We start from the raw sequence: 9,941 nt of genomic DNA, 5'->3' as shown, positions 1-9,941 counted from the left end.
TTCAGGCTGCCACACTATCACCAATTCTTGCTGTAGCTACAAACAAGAGCCTCAGGGGGCACATATAATGCTTGCCATGATTAGACATGCTTGGCCTGTTTGACCCTTCTAGCACCTCTAATTACAGGGGAAGTGTCCTTTTAAATACAATTTTAGTACACTATAAATAAACCTCTTCTTAGCAAATTTGCAATTGGTCATTATTCATTGTTTATACATATTGTATTATTGGCCTTTCTATTCTACTTATTTCTGACCTGCAATTAAAGGGTTGCTGACCATGCCTGAATGCCTGAATGAAGGTAAACATGCCAGTTCCAGACCTGTTTAGCTTAGTTACCATTGTATCTAAGTGCTGGGGTTGAGTATTCCGGGTTCTCTGCCAAAAGCTACTTATTTAATTAAGTTTGAGAAACTTTGTATCTTTTTGCTGTTCAGTACAGGAGATCAAAAGGGAAATGAGGGACTTTTCTATAAGAATCACTAAAAACAAGTTAGTTTCCCATCTGGCAATCAGTTATAAGTCGACTAAACCATAAATTTACACAATTTCTGGCACACACCATGTTGGTGGTAGGACCCAAAAATCACGAGTAAGTATTGCTGCTGATACTCATATATATGTGGATGACTGCAGAAGCATATGCCTCACATGGTGGGTGGCTTCCCCCTTTTTGATTCTTGCTTGTCATTGATAATTAGGGAATCCATCTTTACATAGTAACTTCCTTTTAATAAATACAATGGGTAACAGTAAAAATGCACTCCTGTGATGTGCGGCCCAGTGTGAATCTCAAGCCCAGTGTGAATGTCATTGTCTTACACCAAAGTCAACTTGGCCAAGGACCCATTATTATTTATTACCTGTCTTCCTAAACCAAGGCCAGAATAAGGAGTAGATAAAGTAGGTAATAGTGATGAGTAAATCTGTCTCGTTTCACTTTGCCGAAAAATGCAATAAACTTCTGGAAAATTAGCAAATTGATGAAAAATTAATGAAATGCATTGAAGTCAATAGGCGACTTTATGCACAACATTTTTTTAATTCATCAGTCAATGGGCGATTTTTGTCTTGGCAACTTTTTGGTGCAGTTTTGTGAAAAATAGCTGAATTCGCTGATCATTAGTAGGAAGCTGTGTATAGCACCTTGATAATCAATACGCACTTTTACCTTGCAGCATTGGGTCACTTCAAATACATACAGGTTTACTGGTTTCCAATAAAAGTGCCCATAATGTGTGTGATAAAATTGAACATAATATTTGTACTTGGATAGAGAACTGGCTGAAGGATAGATTACAGAGAGTGGTGGTAAATGGAACATTTTCTAATTGGGCCAGTGTTGTTAGTGGAGTACCGCAGGGGTCAGTCCTTGGTCCTTTGCTTTTTAACTTGTTTATTAATGACCTGGAGGTGGGCATAGACAGTAATGTTTCTATTTTTGCTGACGACACTAAGGGGCTGATTTACTTACCCACGAACGGGTCGAAATGAGTCCGATTGCATTTTTTGATCGGTATTTTGCGATTTTTTCGTATGTTTTGCGATTTTTTCGGATTCTTTACGAATTTTTCGTTACCAATACGATTTTTGCGTAAAAACGCGAGTTTTTCGTATCCATTACGAAAGTTGCGTAAAAGTTGCGCATTTTTCGTAGCGTTAAAACTTACGCGAAAAGTTGCGCATTTTTCGTAGCGTTAAGTTTTAACGTTCGTTTTCAAGTCGGAACTTTTCCAATTCGGGTCGGATTCGTGGGTTAGTAAATCAGCCCCTTAATTGTGCAAAACTATAAGTTCCATGCAGGATGCTGCTACTTTGCAGAGCGATTTAACAATACTGGAAAATTGGGCAGCAAAATGGAAAATGAGGTTCAATGTTGATAAGTGCAAAGTTATGCATTTTGGTAGAAATAATATAAATGCAAGTTATACACTAAATGGCAGTGTGCTGGGGGTATCCTTAATGGAGAAGGATCTAGGGGTTTTTGTACATAACAAGTTGTCTAATTCCAGGCAGTGTCATTCTGTGGCTACTAAAGCAAATAAAGTGCTGTCTTGTATAAAAAAGGGCATTGACTCAAGGGATGAGAACATATTTTTGCCTCTTTATAGGTCCCTGGTAAGGCCTCACCTTGAGTATGCAGTGCAGTTTTGGGCTCCAGTCCTTAAGAAGGATATTAATGAGCTGGAGAGAGTGCAGAGACTGCAACTAAACTGGTAAAGGGGATGGAAGGGTTAAACTATGAGGTGAGACTGTCAGGGTTGGGGTTGTTTTCTCTGGAAAAGAGGCGCTTGTGAGGGGACATGATTACTCTGTACAAGTACATTAGAGGGGATTATAAGCAGATGGGGGGTGTTCTTTTTTCCCATAAAAACAATCAACGCACCAGAGGCCACCCCTTTAGATTAGAGGAACGGAGATTCCATTTGAAGCAGCGTAGGGGGTTCCTCACAGTGAGGGCAGTGAGGTTGGGGAATGCCCTTCCTAGAGATGTTGTGATGGCAGATTCTGTTAATGCCTATAAGAGGGGCCTGGATGAGTTCTTGAACAAGCATAGTATCCAAGGCTATTGTTATACTAACATTTCAGTATCATTAGTATTGATGTTGGTATATATACTGTAGTTTATACACAGGACAGTGTATAGATCACTTGAAAAGGTTGAACTTGATGGACTTCTTTTTTTCAACTCAACTTAACTATGTAACTATGTGTGTATGGCAGGGTCTAATGAGATATAATATGGTCAGGCCCCCACAATAGGACAGTCAACAAGTACAACTTTCCACAATTATTCAGGAATGTAAATGGGGACCCATGGGGACACTCCTGGTGTCCCACTGCAGTTGTAAGGGGATGGCTAAGTATTTATTGCACATTAAGGGCAGCTGGAATGGCCACTGATTTCCCCTAATAAGTATCTCCTGTATCAGGCATAGAACCCCTCCCGTACAGAGCCTTGGGCCTTGGGCATTACTACCTCTGGTATAGAAATAGCTCACTTCCTCCTTGTTGCCTATTGTAATGCCTGAATGAAAAAACAGTAAAAACAGACGCACCAGATATGTATCTCCTCTTTATATAAAGGACCAGTTATATATATGTGTGTGTGTGTTATTTCCTCTCCATTATGCAGTATTTTGTTTTAAGTAGAAGTAGGGACAAAACAATGAATCCCATATCATCAGAGAGATAATAAATCCTTTCTCCTTGTTACTATACTATTCAGTGTATAATGAAATAGAAGGAAGAGATGCCAGAGCTAAGTGCCAGAGCTAAGTGCCAGAGCCAGTGCAGGCTGGTGCTCCAGTTAGGGGAAAACTGCACTGACCTGTGGATAAACCTCCCTAAGCGCTGTTTTACTGGGGGCCTAACATTTTGGCAGATGATTGCTTTGCTGCTTCCTGTGGGCCGCAGATATAAATCATACATCATAAAGAGAGAGGTAAGGGAAATATGTGCCTTCTAATAACTTACTGTATCTCCAATGGCAGGAGGACAAATATGTGATATCCAGGGCTGTCAGATAAATGTACAGTTTCACAATATGCACATTTTCCCCAATACAAACCAAGCCAGGAGCCACAGATATCCCTACAGTCGTGGGGTTACCCCCAGAAGCTGCCTTTATTTTCTACACCTATTTGCATATTGAAATGCGATGAGCAGAATAAAAAAAAAGCTCAAATCCTGTAAAAATACAAAAATGTTAGAATTCGGCTGAATCCCAAACTGAGTCCAAGATTCTGTGCATCCCATTTACTTCCACTTTCAATAAAGAGAGTTCAGCAGGAACAGCACAATATACATGGCCTGCATCAGTGGCGTAACTATAGAGGAAGCAGACCCCGTGGTCATGGGGGGACCAACAGCTTCCTCCTTAGGTACCCGACCCAAAGAAAATTAATGCTCAAGGTGCTCATGAGTGTGCACTCAAGTAGGTTGAGGGGGTAGGTTCCTTGCAGAGTGCTGGGCCCCTCTGAAGATTTTTTGTGAGGGGGGGGGCGTTGTTGCCAAGTCTTTATACCACTGCTGCTAATGCATCTGTAGCTATAGGGGGTGCAAAGTGTGTTTTATTCTGGAGTTTAACACAATGCAGTTCTATTGGAAGTGGAAGGAGCTGATTTATTCCCACTACTGGGCCCCGCTGCTTATGTGTAACATGTTTTCCTAAGTGACTGGAATTTGCCCCTAGGTACAATAAATCAGGGTAATGTTCCGACGTGGCAAGACTTGGCCGTGTGTTTATCTCCAAGCACAGATTAATGATCACCTTTGCCCCCTTAGTGCAATCCTCTTACTGAAAACCTGCAGCCCTGACGCCCTGTAGCCTCATTCATGGACAATAGTTTAGCTCATTTACTTACTGGCAGCACTGACTGTCATTATTGGGGTCAGGACCTGCAGCAAAAAGGCTTCAGAAAGGGCAAGAGAAGGCCTGTAACCTCGCCTGGTCTGTAACCTTACTAAACACCTTCTTTATCACTTGCTAATGGCAGTGCCCCAGACTGTTCTTTGATTAAGGACCTGCAGCAAAAACACACTATGAGGGTCCCCATAAATTATATAAAATTAGACTGTCCAAACTATTACTCTTTAGCTCAACTACTTTTCTCTGCGTACATCTTTAACTCAGTGTTGGGAGCTGTGCATAAACAGGGCCAATGTAGGGCTGCAAGATAAGCAACACTAATATTATTGCCATCTAGTCAGTTTCTCTTCCCAGAATATATTAGGGGTCATTTGGGTACAGATCTGTAGTGTACAAAGTGCAGTTTTGGACATAACCACCATGTTGTTTACCCACAATGCATCCATAGTCCCTTCCTGGAGGTTATCCCACTACTACTATAGGCACCATCTCTGCCTACTATACCTGCTATCCCACAGCCCCAGTCCCTTCCCAGAGGCTATTATCCCCACTGCTACTATAGGCACCATCTCTCCCTACTATACCTGCTATCCCACAGCCACAGTCCCTTCCCAGAGGCTATTATCCCCCACTGCTACTATAGGCACCATCTCTCCCTACTATACCTGCTATCCCACAGCCACAGTCCCTTCCCAGAGGCTATTATCCCCCACTGCTACTATAGGCACCATCTCTCCCTACTATACCTGCTATCCCACAGCCCCAGTCCCTTCCCAGAGGCTATTATCCCCCCACTGCTACTATAGGCACCATCTCTCCCTACTATACCTGCTATCCCACAGCCACAGTCCCTTCCCAGAGGCTATTATCCCCCACTGCTACTATAGGCACCATCTCTCCCTACTATACCTGCTATCCCACAGCCACAGTCCCTTCCCAGAGGCTATTATCCCACTGCTACTATAGGCACCATCTCTCCCTACTATACCTGCTATCCCACAGCCACAGTCCCTTCCCAGAGGCTATTATCCCACTGCTACTATAGGCACCATCTCTCCCTACTATACCTGCTATCCCACAGCCCCAGTCCCTTCCCAGAGGCTATTTTCCCACTGCTACTATAGGCACCATCTCTCCCTACTATACCTGCTATCCCACAGCCACAGTCCCTTCCCAGAGGCTATTATCCCCCCACTGCTACTATAGGCACCATCTCTCCCTACTATACCTGCTATCCCACAGCCACAGTCCCTTCCCAGAGGCTATTATCCCCCACTGCTACTATAGGCACCATCTCTCCCTACTATACCTGCTATCCCACAGCCACAGTCCCTTCCCAGAGGCTATTATCCCCCCACTGCTACTATAGGCACCATCTCTCCCTACTATACCTGCTATCCCACAGCCACAGTCCCTTCCCAGAGGCTATTACCCCACTGCTACTATAGGCACCATCTCTCCCTACTATACCTGCTATCCCACAGCCACAGAGTTACAGAGGGTACAAATATGTAGTCTGATCATTATGTCTATATATTTTCCTAGTAATTAAGGCATTCAAATTTCTGTTTCTTTATGTTAAGTGCTTAATGGTATTAAATCTTGAGCTATTTTCTCTGAACCTGTTTTCGTACTGAAAGTGCTGCTGGCTTAACAGTAAATATTCCAGGTGTAACACAAGATATCAATCCTTTTTGGACAGTTCTGCCTCCAGCTCTGAGTCCCCTCACAAAAGATCCATTAACATGAAGAAAGGCAAAATTATTAGCATTTATGAGGCAGACAATTATCTTGTTTGGGCGCCTGAAGAATTCATTTTTGTTCTTCTTTGGCTATAGGATGGGCACATTTACAAGGCTAATTTCAGGCGGCCTTGTGATAATAAGACTGGACTGGGGTCCCAACCATTTTTTTTCATTGGTGGGGCCCAAGTAAAGTTGCTCCACTGCTGCTGGTTGATCCAGGAAGGTTCAGTAACCCAAGGTAACCAGCAAGCTGAGCAGTTACTTTCGGTTACTGGACTGGGGCAAATGTTGCCAGTGATACTACATAATAATGTGCCAGGGGCCTAAGTGACTGAGGAACTGAAACAGAAAGAGGATTGAGTCAGAGTTAGACACTGTATGTCAGCGAGTTGCCACCCCTGTCACCATGCACTGCCCATGAATAGGGTAAGGGTGCAGGGCACAAAGGGTCAGACTGCAGTGCCACAGCATCTACAGGGCCATAAGTTGTATCATATTCCAGTTTTTAAGTGATTCTGACATGAAAAAACAACTTTTCAAAATATGAATGCACGTTAAAAGTTACCAATAGGCCATGTTGATAATGTTTCACTTATAGAGCTCTATTGTAAGTCATTGTTACTTGAAATTCCTAAACCTGTTTGCCAACCAGACTGTCCCTTCTCAGCCTGTCAGTTATAGCTTCTAATGCTAATGGCCTCCTGCTGCACAAATATGGCAGCCCCCTCATAGAGGAACACGGGGGATCAGATACGTAATGTAAAAGTATCAGCCAATAGATTTACATGTTATGATAAATGTAAAAAAAAAGTTAAATTTCTGGTGTCCGTATCTCTTTAACTTATTACTCTTTATACATGGAGTGCTGGGTTCTTATTCAATAGAAGCAAATCCCCCTGCTGTACAGATGGAACATAGAATACATGCCAAGAGCACAGAAACATCTAGAAAGCAGCTGTTTGACCCTTGGGGCAATGCCTTTGTGCCCCCTGCCAGAACATGCAACACCAGGCAGCTGGCATAATAATATCTAGTATATTTTTGTGGCATTCAGCAGTTTAGCAAAGGGCAACCTGTTGCTACACAGTAATTGTTGCTGTTATTTATTTTGCCTTTATCCTATTGGGCGAATCAAGTCTTTTCAATTGATGTGATTTAATTCTGCACTTTTGTGACCCCTACTGGCAGCATTTATTACTGTTTTGCCAGGTTTTTTTGATTAAAGAGCGATAAGAAAGACCATGTATGCAATTTGTGCAACTTCGGTATGCCTTTCCTCCATCGATTCACTTTGCTGCCGGTGCAAAGGCATTTCTGGAAGATTCGGTAGCCTGCAGTAGCCGAGATTTAACCACAGGCGACTAATCTCCCATGCGCCACTACCCTAAAGGTGTAAGATTAATGGATTTATGTGGTTCAAACTCCCCCTGAAGCCCATAATTTAGCCAAGGGCCAGATTAGCCCATTGCGGTCACGTCAAATAAGTCGCAGTTGTGTAAAAAAGTTGTGAGGTAACAACTAAGTGATGTCAAAGCTGGGTGCCCAGGAGTATCTAGCAGAGTAAATAGATATTACACCCAACTCTGACCCCAGCTGCCTTTCAGACTGAGCCCCCCCTAATTGAGGCTCTTTGTTGTTCTAAGGGGGCCAGCCCCACAGTTTTGGTTCTAGTTGTGTGGGAAGTATTGGTAGGAGGCGTTCCTATTGGGCCCTGTACGCATTTTCCCAGCAGCTTAAATGTGACATCACCAGTGACATCATCAGAGAGCAATCCAATTGTATGGAAGGCTGCTCAGAATGCTACAGGATGCTGGTAGGGTGCACAGACTTTTGGCAGATGGGGTGGGCCATGGAGATTGGAGAAGTCTGGACTTGGGAGTCTAATCTGCAGCAGGTGTACTTGAGGGTTCAAAGGCCCCCATTTGCCATCATGGGAACAGGAAAACAAAGACAAAAGCTCAGAGGAGAGGAATAGAACTCCAGCCCTGACCAAGAGTAATGGATCAGCGGCCAGGAAAGCTGCCAGAGGTGGGGACTATAAAAGAGACAGGCCTTTTGGGAGCAACTGCCTTTCCACTCATTAACAAAACCAAATGTATCAAACTGTGGTTATTTCTTTGTGTTTCTATCATAGGCAGCTCTTTGGGCCTGTGCCCCTCTCCTAAACCTCTACTAGCTCCACTGACAGCTTAATCCCTCTTGGTCAGGGCAGAAGGTCTAGTCCTCTCTTCTAAACTTCTCAGACTTCTCTATGGTCAGGGTGCACTGTGATTATCATACTGAATTGGAGTCTATAGGATGTTCCAGCCATCATAAGTAGAGTAAATCAATTACATGGAACAGTGGTTCCTACTAGTGGCCACAGAAGGTAATAAGCAAGAAAAAAAACAAGTTGATCTACAAAGTTTATGCTGGGTACATGCCTTACAGATGGCAGTTAACCTTCCAGCAAATTCTTCCTTCCCTACCCACTGCTGCTTCAAGTTTCACATATTTACTAATGTACAGTCACATAACAATCCAGTGGCAAACAGCAGCCTGTAGGTCGGTCTTCTCAGTCTATACTGCAGTGCTCTACCCATCGGAAACTTCTCTATATGTGGCATTCTGGGGGAGCTGGATTTCAATAACAGGATGTTTACTATGTGGTATTCTGGGGTGCTGTATCCAATCAAAGCTCAAATGGGCCCAAATCTGTATTTTAGTAAACAAACCACTAATTTAACTGATATATTTCCTTATATTTTTTAAGATGCTCATTTTTAACGATTTTCAGCATTGTTGAAATGGTCAATATGCCCAAAGCCACCCAAACGACCATGCAGAGCAACCATACACTACTGTTTAGACAGGCACAGCCAATAGGAGAGAATAATGAAGCCCAGCCACCCCAAAATGAAACAATCGCAATACATCAGTTTACAACTAAAAACAATTATAAGCCCCTCCTACACAAAATGTTTCTATTTTTCTGGGTGCAGTGGAACTGATGGCTATCGCCTTTTATTAAAACTGAATGCAAGACCCAGCATGCATCTAACATAGTGCTTCCCAAACTGAGGCTGGGCCTGCAAGTGCGGCTGAGGGGGTCAGCTGGAAGGACATTTGGGGAGAACACTTACGTACTCCCCCCAAGATACACCTGGGAGCTCAGCATAAAGGTTATTTGACTGAGATTTGGGGTAAATATGTATATCCAATGTTTATATATTTAACCATATGAGATATGGGGGGGTCCTTGTCCTAAGAGTGGTCTACGTGGGGGGGGGGGGGGGAAATTAAACAATCACTGCTGTTGCAGGTACATAATTCTGCAACTCTGTTGTGCCTTGCCAAGATGGGTAATGCTAAACACAAAGAATGAAGAGCTACAGACCTGACTAGGAGTGCAACTGCCCTGGTACCAATGTGGCATTCACATTACCCAACGCACAGTCTCACCTCACCTGAACCTCAGTGTGAATCCGGCCAACATAGCAAATATGTGATAAGAATTCAATTATTAAACAGGCAGCCCCCTCCATGTCAGTAGGTGGGCGTTGGGGAGTTCATCCTGATTATGAGTAACTGGTTTCTTCGTTATCCAAAGCCAATCATCTTCTGCATCTAAACTAGTCGCATGGTTGTGCAGCGCTTTCACAGAGCGGTAGTTTATCATGGACACGGAACTTGCATCCATTTGTGTTGTTTCCATATGACATAAAATATGCTTTTTATATACAGTACATGACTGACCTTCATAGTAACATTAGGAGGTGTACACCTTCCACTACTATCACCATGTCACAATTTAAACTCATCAGAGCAAATTCAGCTTCAACTG

This window comes from Xenopus tropicalis, chromosome 7 (genome assembly GCF_000004195.4).
Source record: "Xenopus tropicalis strain Nigerian chromosome 7, UCB_Xtro_10.0, whole genome shotgun sequence".
Classification (NCBI taxonomy): Eukaryota; Metazoa; Chordata; class Amphibia; order Anura; family Pipidae; genus Xenopus; species Xenopus tropicalis.
This window is presented reverse-complemented; position numbering follows the sequence as displayed.